This window comes from Coptis chinensis, chromosome 1 (genome assembly GCF_015680905.1).
Source record: "Coptis chinensis isolate HL-2020 chromosome 1, ASM1568090v1, whole genome shotgun sequence".
In the NCBI taxonomy this organism is placed as follows: Eukaryota; Viridiplantae; Streptophyta; class Magnoliopsida; order Ranunculales; family Ranunculaceae; genus Coptis; species Coptis chinensis.
In genome coordinates this window covers 11,876,102-11,889,244 of record NC_141456.1, presented here as the reverse complement: position 1 = coordinate 11,889,244, position 13,143 = coordinate 11,876,102, and the positions used below count along the sequence as shown (strand labels likewise).

The 13,143-nt window shown below is 36.2% G+C and overlaps 2 pseudogenes across 1 annotated transcript; both read right to left on the bottom strand.

Moving 5' to 3' along the window:
* Window positions 1–1,170: 1,170 nt before the first annotated feature.
* On the bottom strand, window positions 1,171–4,393 carry LOC147522152 (UDP-glycosyltransferase 83A1-like; annotated as a pseudogene). The gene is made up of 2 exons (XR_015212430.1): window positions 3,752–4,393; window positions 1,171–2,327 (listed from the first exon to the last, which is right to left on the bottom strand). The product of XR_015212430.1 is annotated as a UDP-glycosyltransferase 83A1-like (transcript).
* Window positions 4,394–5,852: 1,459 nt separating this feature from the next.
* Window positions 5,853–8,146, bottom strand: LOC147522151 (UDP-glycosyltransferase 83A1-like; annotated as a pseudogene).
* Between the last annotated feature and the right edge of the window lie 4,997 nt (window positions 8,147–13,143).

Here is a 13,143-nt window from a genome sequence, read left to right as displayed (position 1 = left end):
CACAGGGTAAACCGCTGACTTCCGCCACAGGGTAAACCACTGCCTCTCAGGCCTCCCCAACTGATTCTACCTGGGATGAATATGGTAACTTCAAATTCTCTTCACTTGGGAAATGGGAATGGTTGCAGTATTTCAATACTGGTTTCAGAAATGGACTCGTGCAGTCACGCTTACTTTACATGGCCATCAATGGCGATGATGAGGAGATAATCCACGGGACCACGGGTGACGGGTCATTAGATTAAAACTTAACTATTTTGAAGGAGATTAGACTAATTACTATAGAGAAGCAGTTTTTGTATATAGGGTGATTGATTAGCTAATTGTAATCAAACGAGTTTAGCCGAGTCTTCTTGCACGGTTTAAAATGACTGGACGTCTGGTGGAGCACTTGTATCTCCGTGTTTAGGAATTTATACGTACTGGCTTTCCAGTGTACTGTGTACGTATAGAACACTAGAACCTCCTAATCAACTTATGTCAAAGTGCACTTTTCGAATGAAAATGCAACAGGGTCACTGCTCAAGCTAAATTATGTATCTTTTATTTCTTTCAAACTAGCAGAAAATTGGAGAAATTTTTTAGTAAGTGCCGAATTCCTTAATAGCTTTAACAAAATCTTCAAAGTTTTTTGACGATGCTCCTCCACTTTTGACGTTGTCCATTGCTATTTCTTTCCAATTCAGTGCGCTTGCTTTAATCCCTCGTCTCCAAGCAGTCCAACCACCTTTCTTTTGATCTCTTCTCTTGAAATGATCCCATTTTCCTGTGTTAAAACCCGCAAATGTAATTTTTATTCAGAATTTGATCTGCAAAATAAGGCCAACATAGGAAAAGAACTCCATGACGACCCTCCATAGTTGAGTTCCAGCTTCCAACCACAGTGTGTTATGAAACAAGCAATAGCAGGGTGGACCAACACCTCCCCTTTGTGGAGCCCATCCAACCATCCGTCCTCGAGAGCCCACACTTGCTTCAAACCCGTCGGGGTGAATATGAGTACCGTTGTTATTGAGGTCTGGTCGGACGACCCATAGGAAAGGTTTATCTGAAAGTTCAAGGCCAAGTGCTAGTATCATTTGTAGAATGTATGGAGGAAATAAGTGCAGGCATCTCTTCTTTATAGTGTGCGTTGCATGGAACCCAACTGATTCTAAAAGCCAAACTATGGACTATATAATTACCATGTTGCACTTGATTTATAAACCGCACAGTCACACTTTCATGTGAACAAATTAATTTCATCTTTAAGGCTAGGAAAAAAAAATCCATTACTTGATCTGAATGGTGTTTCATACTGTAAGAGATTTGGGCTTACGATCAAATCAGCATTGCAGTAATTTAACTATTATCGATAGAGAAAAAATACAAAACACATCCTTTGATAGTAGAAATGGGTAAGGTCTATCAGACAACACATGCATTGAGGTCTCAAACAAAATGTTGCCTGTTATCCTTCATACTTAATCCATTGAACAAAATCTTCAAAATTCGTCGAAGATGCCCCTCCATCACTCACATTCTTCAGGGCTATCTCTTTCAGGTTCAAAGCATTTCCTTTGATCTCCTCGTTTCCAAGCAGCCCAACCACCTTTGCTTTAATCTCCTCCCTCGAGATGAGCCCATTTTCATCGAGTCAAAACCCAAGCCATTTTTCCAAACATCACAGATATAGGATTTGTTAAGCAACTGGTCAGCAAAATAAGGCCAACACAAAAATGGTACTCCAACACTCAGTCCTTCCATAGTTGAGTTCCAACCACAATGTGATAAGAAACAAGCTATAGAAGGGTGAGCCAACACCTGCCTCTGAGGAGCCCAACCAACCATCCTTCCACGAGAGCACACTCTTGCTTCGAACCCCTCAGGGTACACATCCGTACCCTCACAAGTGAAGTCTGGTCGGACTACCCATAGGAAAGGTTGGCCGCAAAGTTCAAGACCAAGTGCTAGTTCTTCAAATTGTCGGTTATCCAAGACTGTAAAGCTACCGAAGGCCACATAAATGACTGATTTTGCTTCTTGTTGATCGAGCCAACGAAGACAATTGGAATCCTCAGGCCAAAAGTGAGCCAGTCTACTGCTGGCAAACAGTGGGCCAATGGGCTTAAACTTTGGAATTAAGGTGAAAGCTGAAGGTTCAAGTTCAGAAAATGAGTTGCAAATAATGTAGTCAGCCAGTTTAACAGCGCGGCTGTTACTGACTATCGCCTTGAAGATGGTTTCCTGTAACCCTTGATTGCCCATGCATAACCAAACAAGATGGGATGTGTTCATGGCCGGCGTTGTTGGAGATAGGTGGATCATTTGGTTCTTTAAAAGACTTCCTGTGAATAGGTGCAACTTAGTCAGCTCCAAATAAGAAATCCAACATTTGACATTATGCAATTGTTATTTAGGACATTGCGTTCATTTGAATTACAATTAGATGACTTGTCTTTCTTTCATTTTTCTTGTAACTTTTATTTTAAATATTTAGAGGGTTAAGGCAGACCCACACCGGCTACAATTTAGATGAATTGTCTCGTGTCTCATGCATCAATCTTGTTAAATGGAAGTCGATGGCTCTCATTCTTTAAAAGTAGTGTTAAAAGTCGATAAAAAGTAAATTTAAAAGTCGATAAAGTAGTAAATTTAAAAAATAAATTTAAAGTAAAAAGTCGATAAAATGGAAATTTAAAGTCAACATATTTAAACTCTCATCTACATTTTTCTACATTATAGTAAAATAAAAAAGAAATAAGAAAAATTAATTTATTCAGCAACAAATTCTTTATTACTTTTTACTTTAAAAAAGATAAAGACCATTGGACTACGCCTTTCTTTTGTAGAAGGTAGAGTAAATTTTAAAATAGAAAATTTACATATAAAGGTCAGCATTCTCAGCAACTATTCTATTATTTTGTCTACAAAAAAGAAACCACTAATTTCTTTAGTAAAAGGAACAAAATTTCAGAAATTGCATAAAATTTGAAACTTTTTGTTTTAAATTGGGCATAGAAACATTTTGAACCTACATTTTTTCTGTTTGCAAGTTTTTGACATAATTTCATGAAATTTTCGATTTTTTTAGATTTAGTTCATTTTGTATACTAATATACAACTTTTCACGAAATTTACAAAAATTTTTGAATGATAACAAGTGCAATAAATAATTTAAATAGTGGTTAAGTTATTTTTGTCAATTTAACATTTAGCATTTAGTATATATATATTTTTTTTTTTGGATTGGGAAGCAGGGTAGCATTTAGTATTTACTAGTTACTAAACATTAAAGACATAATCTTTCTCAAACAAACATCTAGCATTTAGTATTCACCTTGCCATTCATTTTTGCTACTTTTCCCTTTTGATTTTGATTTTGTATTTTTTTATGGGGTCACATTTGATTATTGAGATATATATCATATATGTCTATTTGAGAGGATTGTTAATTTTGAGAAAATGAGTTGTTTATTTAGGTCATTTTTAGTGTATAGACATTTAAATTTGAAATAATAATTGTTAGCGTATATATATTTGTTTTTTTTTATGCATTCGCCATATTTTTTCTTACTTTTCACGAAAATTTCTATATTTTCGTTTTCTTTAACAATAACCGAAAACGAAATTTAATTTCTTCCTTAGTATACCATTTCTAGAATTAAAATAGAACTAGCTAAAACTAGTACTCTCAGTATTTTATCTCATGAAAAGAAGTATACCAAATAAATGGGTGCGGCAAGAGCTTAAATGTGTCAATCAAACATACCATCTTCACCAATAATTCCATCTTCAATCAACTTAGGGATGTGAAGAGCCACAGCAGCAAACACCACAGATGCTGGCCATACGGCAGCTTTTCGAATGGACATCCTCTGAGCAACCTCCAAAACCCAACCCATGTTTTTATCAGCAACAATACAAGTAATCTTATTTGAGTCATTGATCTTCTTAATCAGGTTCTCCAAATGTCCTTGCATGACATTCGCCATTGTATCAAATAGCTTCCCTAGGTCATTTCTGTCTTCCCCCTCTTCCATTCCATCAGGAAGGGAAACCAGGTGAATAAAATCCTCACTGTAGCTATTGTTTGACAATGCAGACATAATTCTTTTGTGACTGAATTCAGTGTTTACGAATGTGATCTTAAAACCGTGGTCTACCAAGTTGTGGGATAGCTCCATGAGAGGCATGACATGACCTTGTGCTGGGAATGGTACAACAAGCAAATGTGGCCTATCCATGATTTTACACAAAAAGAAGTGTGAAATCTTTATTGGAAAATGAGGCAATCACGCGGAAACAATTATAATCAAATGACAAAAAGAACGTAATCGCACAAAACAAAAGATTTTAGTGGTTAGACTAAGAAAGAAAATATGCGAGACTAATTGTGTGACCAGTAGTATACATGAATTCCCAATTTATAAACATCATATGCGAAGTACTTATGTTGTTTACCAGTGGTTTGGCTGAGGACACAAAGGCCAGAGTTTTGTACCAGAGTGGTTACAATTATGTTTGGATCAAACTTAGGGAATCTCTCATCTTGTTCTTGTTTCTACAAGAAACTCACCTTGTACGCTAATTCACATCATTCCTGTGAAAAATTAGTATTTTCTTTGTGTACATACTAATAGGTCCCAGACCTTCAAGACAAGATGGAAAACAAATCTAGTGACAAATAGAGAAGCACTCAACGACAAATGTAACAATACGATCAAACAGACAAGATTTGGGAACCTGTTTCAGTTTAGCCTAATGGCATCTGAGGAAGAGAAGTTTTCTCACCTATTACGCTATTAGCCTAAAATATCAGTAATAACATTAACGCAGAAAATGGAATAAAATCATTCAATTTCAAATTTGGGCTGGACGGATAATCCATGTAAAAAGTCTATTTGGCCTTTGGAGGAATAAGATCAACACTCTTGTGACAACACTACTTGCCACAGAGAAGAACCTGCGAATGTGACAGGAGCGTTTAGGTATTCTGAAGAAAACTGAGTCAGTATCCAGCAGTTGCATATAAAATGAGTCACACCTTCTATGTACCCTGACCGATTTACATGTGCAGATCATCATATAAATTGGGGAACAAAGCCTAGATAGATCATACATAAATCAAAAGCAAATATATCAAACATATGAAGTGAATGACAAGGGGATGAGTGTGCGAGAAAATGATCCCCATGATCACACTCTAAATCTGCTACAGATTCTGACTGAAGCAACACTAAACTAACTGCATTAATTCTGTGTACTCTTGTGCAGCACTAAATCAGTCGTGAATTCATGATCTTCACAGATCATATACGCAGTATTGAAAATAAAAACAGGGCAACAGCACAAACAAAAAAAAACTGGCCGGAAGTAGAACAAAAAAGACTTGAGAAAATTTATATTATTTTACACCAAAGCACTACAAAAGCTATTTGTTCCACGAAAGTATCAAGACAAACACATCAAGAGCGAAAAGTCCACTCAGAACACAAGAAATTGCCGAACGTTTTGTCGTAATAATGCATATGTTTATCATTAGTCTTCTGAGACAAAAATTGTGCTATTAAGTTGGTTATGGGTAAAAGGCTTGGGGTGACAACTTAACCAATCACATTGCTGAGTGTGAAGCTATTGTTTGTGCATTAGAGTTAGCAATCAGTAAAGGGTGGTTGGAACTTGGAAGTACGGGTGGAATCAGATGCTAGAGCTGCAGTCATGGCTTTTGTAAAGGATCAAGTCCCGTGGAAGGCTAGCGCAAAGGTGGACCCGCTGTAAGAGGAAGTTTACATATCTCCTAGTTTCACATACTTAGAGAATCGAACTTTGCTGCAGATACAGCAGCAAAAGAGGGACAATGCTAGAGAGAGATGTTTCTGTAATCTATGATGGTCGACCTCCTTGGCTCTTTAATTTGGAGGTGCCGGACCAAAAGTACTTGAGATTTTTCTGATTTTGGTTAGATGTGTATGAGCTTACAGTCTGATAAACTTGTATTTTTTTTTTTTTCAATTCTTTCTTCCGTATTAAAAAAATCAAAATATCCTTTGTAGAATGTATGGAAGAAATAAGTGCAGGCATCTCTTCTTTATAGCCAGTGTGCGTTGCATGGAAACCAACAGATTCTAAAAGCCAAACTATGGACTATATAATTAACATGTTGCACTTTATTTGTAAACCGCAGTCACACTTTCATGTGAACAAATTAATTTCATCTTTAAGGGGAAAAAAATCCATTACTTGATCTGAATGGTGTTTCATCCTGTAAGAGATTTGGGTTTACGATCAAATCAGCATTGCAGTAATTTAACTATTATCGATAGAGAAAAAAATACAAAACACATCCTTTGATAGTAGAAATGGGCAAGGTCTATCAGACCCAACACATGCATTGAGGTCTCAAACCAAAATGTTGCCTATTATCCTTCATACTTAATCCATTGAACAAAATCTTCAAAATTCCTCGAAGATGCCCCTCCATCACTCACATTCTTCAGGGCTATCTCTTTCAGGTTCAAAGCATTTCCTTTGATCTCCTCGTTTCCAAGCAGCCCAACCACCTTTGCTTTAATCTCCTCCCTGGAGATGAGCCCATTTTCATCCGAGTCAAAACCCAAGCCATTTTTCCAGACATCACAGATATAGGATTTGTTAAGCAACTGGTCAGCAAAATAAGGCCAACACAAAAATGGTACTCCAACACTCAGTCCTTCCATAATTGAGTTCCAACCACAATGTGATAAGAAACAAGCTATAGAAGGGTGAGCCAACACCTGCCTCTGAGGAGCCCAACCAACCATCCTTCCACGAGAGCACACTCTTGCTTCAAACCCCTCAGGGTACACATCAGTACCCTCACAAGTGAAGTCCGGTCGGACTACCCATAGGAAAGCGTGACCACAAAGTTCTAGACCAAGTGCTAGTTCTTCAAATTGTAAGCGTATCCAAGACTGTAAAGCTACCAAAGGCCACATAAATGACTGATTTTGCTTGTTGTTGATCAAGCCAACTTAGACAAGTTGAATCCTCAGGCCAAAAGTGAGCTAGTCTACTGCTGGCAAACAATGGGCCAATGGGCTTAAAGTTCGGAATTAGGGTGAAAGCTGAAGGTTCAAGTTCATAAAATGAGTTGCAAATAATATAGTCAGCCAGTTTTACAGCACGGGTGTTACTGATCATCACCTTGAAGATGGTTTCCTGTAATCCTCGATTGCCCATGCATAACCAAACAAGATGGGGATGTATTCATGGCCGGCATTGTTGGAGATAGGTGGATCATTTGGTTTTAAAAAGACTCCTGCAAGTAGGTGCAACTTAATCAGATTCAAATAATAAATCAATATTCAACATCATGCAATAGTTATTCAGAACAATGCATTCACTGGAATTATAAATTTGTTGACTTGTCTCATGCATCACAACGCAAAAAAAAAAACATTCTTGTTTTCAGGCAAAATTGTAGAACAGATAACTTATGTTAAAAAGTTTACATATATATAGTATAGTTTATCCACACGAAAACGATTGATTCGGTCTCCAGAATATAATACAATGAATGTATGTAGCTAGCTAAAACTAGTACTTTCAGAGTTTCAGTTGATCTTGTGAAAAGGAATATAGTAAATAAATGGGAGTGGCAAGAGCTTAAATGAGTTGATCAAACTTACCATCTTCACCAACAATTCCATCTTCAATCAACTTAGGGATGTGAAGAGCCACAGCAGCAAACCCCGCAGATGCTGGCCATACAGCAGCTTTTCGAATGGACATCCTCTGAGCAACCTCCAAAACCCAACCCAGGTTTTTTATCAGCAATAACGCAAGTGATCTTATCATCAACGTTATTTGATCCATTGATCTTCTTAATCAGGTTCACCAGATGTCCTTGCATAATATTCACCATTGCATCACATAGCTTCCCTAGGTCATTTCGGTCATCCCTCTCTTCCATTCCATCAGGAATGGAAACCAAATGAATAAAATCCTCGTCGTAACCATTGTTAGACAATGCAGCCATGATTCTTTTGTGACTGAATTCGGTATTTACAAATGTGATCTTGAAACCGTGGTCTACCAAGTTGTGGGCTAGCTCCATAAGAGGCATGACATGACCTTGTGCTGGGTATGGTACAGCAAGCAAATGTGGCCTACCCATGATTTTACACTAAAAAAGTGTGAAATCTTTGTCGGAAAAAATGTGGCAATCACGCAGAAACAATTATAATCAAATGTAAAACAGAACGCAGTCGCACAAAATAAAAAGATTATATTTGAGTGGCTAGTCTAGGAAAGAAAATATGCGAGTCTAATGGTGTGACCAATACATGAATTCCCAATTTATAAACATCATACGCTAAGTACTTATGTTGTTTACCAGTGGCTTGGCTGAGGACACAAAAAGCCAGAGTTTTGTACCAGAGTGGTTACATTCATGTATGGATCAAACTTAGGGAATCTCTCATCTTGTTCTTGTTTCTATATGAAACTCACCTTGTAAAGCTAGTTCACATCCTTCTTGTGAAAAATTAGTCCTTTCTTTGTGTACATACTGATAATAGGTCCCAGACCTTGGAATCTTTCCACGTAAGCTGGTTGTACAAAATTTGTTTGTTCATACAGGCAGTGTGATTTGGGGAGATTTGGTAGCCAGAGCCAGACGGTTTTCATTAAAAGGCATGATAGCCTTCAACTGCAGAAAAGTAGTGCGGAGAACTAGTAAAATTGTGCCTGCCATGCAATACTACTGCATGACAATATTACTCTATCAGACAAAACTAAAAAGGACAAAATTCTGAAATAATGAACCAAAAAACCCACCCGCATTTCAAAAACACTCTCAAGGACAATAGTTGACTTTGGTCCGAAAAAGACAATAGTACCCTAGTATGCGGGTGTCGTGCATCTACCGCTTAGTATGCGCCAGGTATCTGCGGGCGTCGGTGCGTACCAAACATCGGAAAAGAAAATGTTATGCACAAGTATTGGTGCATCTTACCTCTTGGTATCGAGGTATCGCATGGCGTCGATTGCATACCAAACATCATAAATGAAAAATGGTATGCACAAGTGGCGGTGCATCTATCTCTTGGTATCTTGCTGAGGCGATACGGTGCATACCAAACATCTAAAAGAAAATTGTATGCACAAGTGTCGGTGCATCCCTTCTGTAGGTATGTAAAGTATGCCTGAGGACGTCGGTTGCATACCAAACATAGAAGGGTAAAATTGGAAAAAAAAAAAAAAAAAAAGTCGATGTCGTCCTTATTAATAATTAAAACATGAAATCTGGTTTTCTAGTAGTTATAAGTAAAAATTGTTTTTATCAATGGTTTCAAAACCCAATTGTCCTAGACTATGATTAAAATTAGAAATTGGACCTTTTGGCTTATTTCTTGTATTACTCTACCACTCTATAAATGGAACTTCGATAAGTGTCTTCACTTTGTCAAATTCAAATCAAAGAAATTTAGTACTATGCACGTATGGCTATGGATCTTTGTGATAAAGAGCCCAAAAGTGTAGTTTAACCCCTTAATAATAATGCTTTTAAACCGATTATGCGGTAATAAATAAGAGTTAATGCTAATTCGTGCTTTTATGTATTTCGGACATAGAACTCAATTATGTGCAGAAATATATCACTTTGGCGATATAAAGGAAGCAAAAGGTTGGTTGCTAAGTTATGGGATTAAAGGCCAAGGCGAGGAAGAAAGCTTGACACATAAAAGTCGTGAGAACTTTAGAAGATGCGTATCTTTAGACTCGGGCCTCGAATTGGTATATCTTATGTCAAAAGCGACAGGCTCCAGAAAGAACTTTTCAATGGTCAAACCTTGACCCAAGCAGAGGAGCATAAGTGGATGAAATACCTGTTGAAGTCGAAGCCGGTGAAAAGATCCAAAATTTGAAGAAATTGGGCTTTTGGGATCGATTTTCTAGCCCAAAACATGGACCCAAAACTCATGCATGAAAATGTGGATCACTGGTCTCCTCCATTTCACACACAAGACTTAGCTCTTGAGGATCAATTAGCTTAGGTTAGGAAGTAGCCATTAGAGTAGCCATTAAACCTTAGTTCTAGATCTAGTTTTGAAATTTTTAATTAGTTTATTAATTTAGGTTTCATTCCTTGTTTTAGATTAAGTATTTGAATCATTGTTTATCATTGATTAGATAAATAAAATAGTTAGTTCTTGTTAAATTGGATTTTTGTTATTTAAAATTGTTTTAGATCTAAATTCAGGTTATTAGTTGTTATTAATTTCTTAGTTGTTTAATTTAGTTTTGAATTATTGATTATAATCTTCATATTCATAAAGTTAGAATCTTTATATGATGTCTTATTCAATTTCATTTGGAAATGATAGTTTGATGAATCGAGGGGCTAAACCTCCATTAGAGGGGGTTTGATGAAGCCTTGATGAAAACTTGATTTTGTTAGCTTAGAATGGTTGTAAGAGTCTATTCCACTCTAGAAGGGCGTTGATTGATGTGAGAATGGGTGGGCGTCCTAAATATGCTAGTTATGAATTGGTAGAGATGTCATATATATAATTAGGGATTAGAGCGACCAATTGCCCGCCGTAAGAGCGTAAGAATTGGATTACAACAATCTATATGCTAGTTTCTTAAGTTGGATTCCGCGGTAGTTCAATTCCCCCTAATTCTTATTCTAGATTCAAACCTTAGTATTCGTAGCATTTCATAGTATAATCGTAATTAATTCTCTCATTGACTTTGGTAGGATTGATAGTCATAGGAAACTTGAATGTTAAAGAACTAGGAGTGGATCGAATCTTATTCAACTCTCTTGATAGATTAAGTAGAAATCTTTGATAAGTCTAGTATAAGTTGGGTTGTAGTTTTACTTTCGTTTAGAGTTTCATTGCTTTATTCATTAGTAAAACTATCATTTTTCGTTTATCATCTTTGCAAAGCAAGGCTTTTCGCAATTCTTTGGAGACAATAATGAATACAAATCTATTGATGACAAATGTAGCAATATGATCAAACGGACAAGATTTGGGAACATGTTTGAGTTTAGCCTAATGGCATCTGCGGAAGACAAGTTTTTCTCACCTATTAGGCTATTTCAAAACAATCTTACGGTGAATAAAGCCCGAATTACATATTTTAAGTTGCACAAGTGATTGATCATTTGAAATGATCTCAAACCTACAATTGGAAATTCAAAAAATTGAATGTGTGTTAGGAATTAGAGATCACACTAATCCGATGCGACAATTATCCTCAAGATCTTGGAATCAATGACAAAACAATAACACCAATACAACTACTAAAGCAATAATGAAATAACAAAGAATAGCGCGAACCACAAGGAACTTCGTGGTTTGGTAATTGCCTACATCCACAAGCTAAAATCATTTATAATCAAAAGTTGTTTACAATGTCACGAGCCTCATACAAGCACCAATCTCTCTCACACACACACACTTTTGGCACTCACAAATTTATGCTATTACACTATCATAATGCACTCACAAATTTGGCTGTGCCTTACACTAATTATTGTTCAATAATATACTATTTCTGGCGCCAGTACACTATAAGCTCTCTTAGTTGTGTTTTCTTAATTCTCAATTCTTGTGGGGTATTTATAGAAGCATTGAGGAACTAAAGTAGTAGTGGTTTTCCAAACCAATTTACTTACATTCATCACCGTTTAGAAATGAATCTCTTGGCCGGGTCCATGCTTCCAATTCAATAGGTCTTAGTCTAAAAAATTCTTATATTAGATCATCGCCGAGTTCTTCCTTGCAAGGGAATAAGATAGTTACTTGTGGAACTACTTTAATTACCCGGTTACTAGTATCATTAGTATATGGTATTAGTGAAGTATTTAGTACTCTTTGTCACACCTGGCCCGATGCACTTTCGGACGATAGTTAGTATCTTACTTTTGACCTTTTATTTGCATGATATCAATTTAAAACTTTTTAAAATTTGACTTGAATCTGAGTGTATGGATTTATTTTGGAATGGGTGGAGTTGGTTTGCATTGTACTCCCCATTTAATTATTCATGTTTTGCCAATCGATTCTTATTCTATTGCATATTGATGGTTAAAAGGAATTGGTATATTTGTATATATATGATGCATTATGTCTCCCCTCTTTAACATTTAAAATTTTGGTTAGAAGTTTGTTCCTATTGCTTATTCTAGAATTTGTTGTAGGTGAAAGATGCTAGATGGAACTGAAGCCGCGAGGTCAAGATATAGAAATGGGCTTGGTTAAAGCACTTTGCTGATGAATTTAATTACTAAGTAGGGTTTAGGAGTGGATGTGAGGAAATTCTCAAAAGTAATGGCTATATTGAAGAAACAATTAAGGTCAAAATGATGGCTCCAATATCACAAGTGTGACTTCATAGGTGTGTTTAATTCTCTCTTTCATTGTTTTCAAATTTTTTTTTTTTTTTCTTTAGTTACAAGTATATGGTATTGAGGCATTTTTAAAATTTTTTGAAGAACTTTTGTCTTACACACATACACACACACTCTGCACCTGGACAAACAAATAAAGATAATTAGTGTAACTATAAGGTAGCTAAGTTATTTATTCTATGCTTGTACATGTTGATAACAAGTATTTTGGCGTTAAATTTTCAAAATAAATGGAATTATGGAGTTGCACTAAGGGTATGAATTAGGCCTGTTTTTAATGCGTTTGTCTTAGAAGTGAAGCCATTGATAATGCCTAATGCACGGCGGCTTGGAAATTAAAAAAATATTTTGCACTTGTGTTGCACTTGAAGGTACTTAGAAATGATAATGATTGGGTGGGTTTTGTACACGCAAGTCTACGAGTGATTTTCTCTTGTTTAAGACCAGCACAAAAAGAATATTGATTTTCCATTAGAAAATCTTTTAAAGTTATTAAGTTCATAGTCGTGATTCGAGCGAAACTCGAATTTCAGGTTTTCAAAAACCGAATTCGAATATAAATCGAAATTTCGAGAAATTCGAAATAATTGAAATTCGAATGTGATAGGGTTGAAATTCTTGGATTTGGTTTTGGATTTATCCGAATTCCAAATTCTGAAATCGGAACTATGGTTAAGTTATATGGTTCAATAGGGAGTATCATACTTTTGACATTTTGTTTGTCTATACTATCATTTAGTTGTAAAATGTGTGTT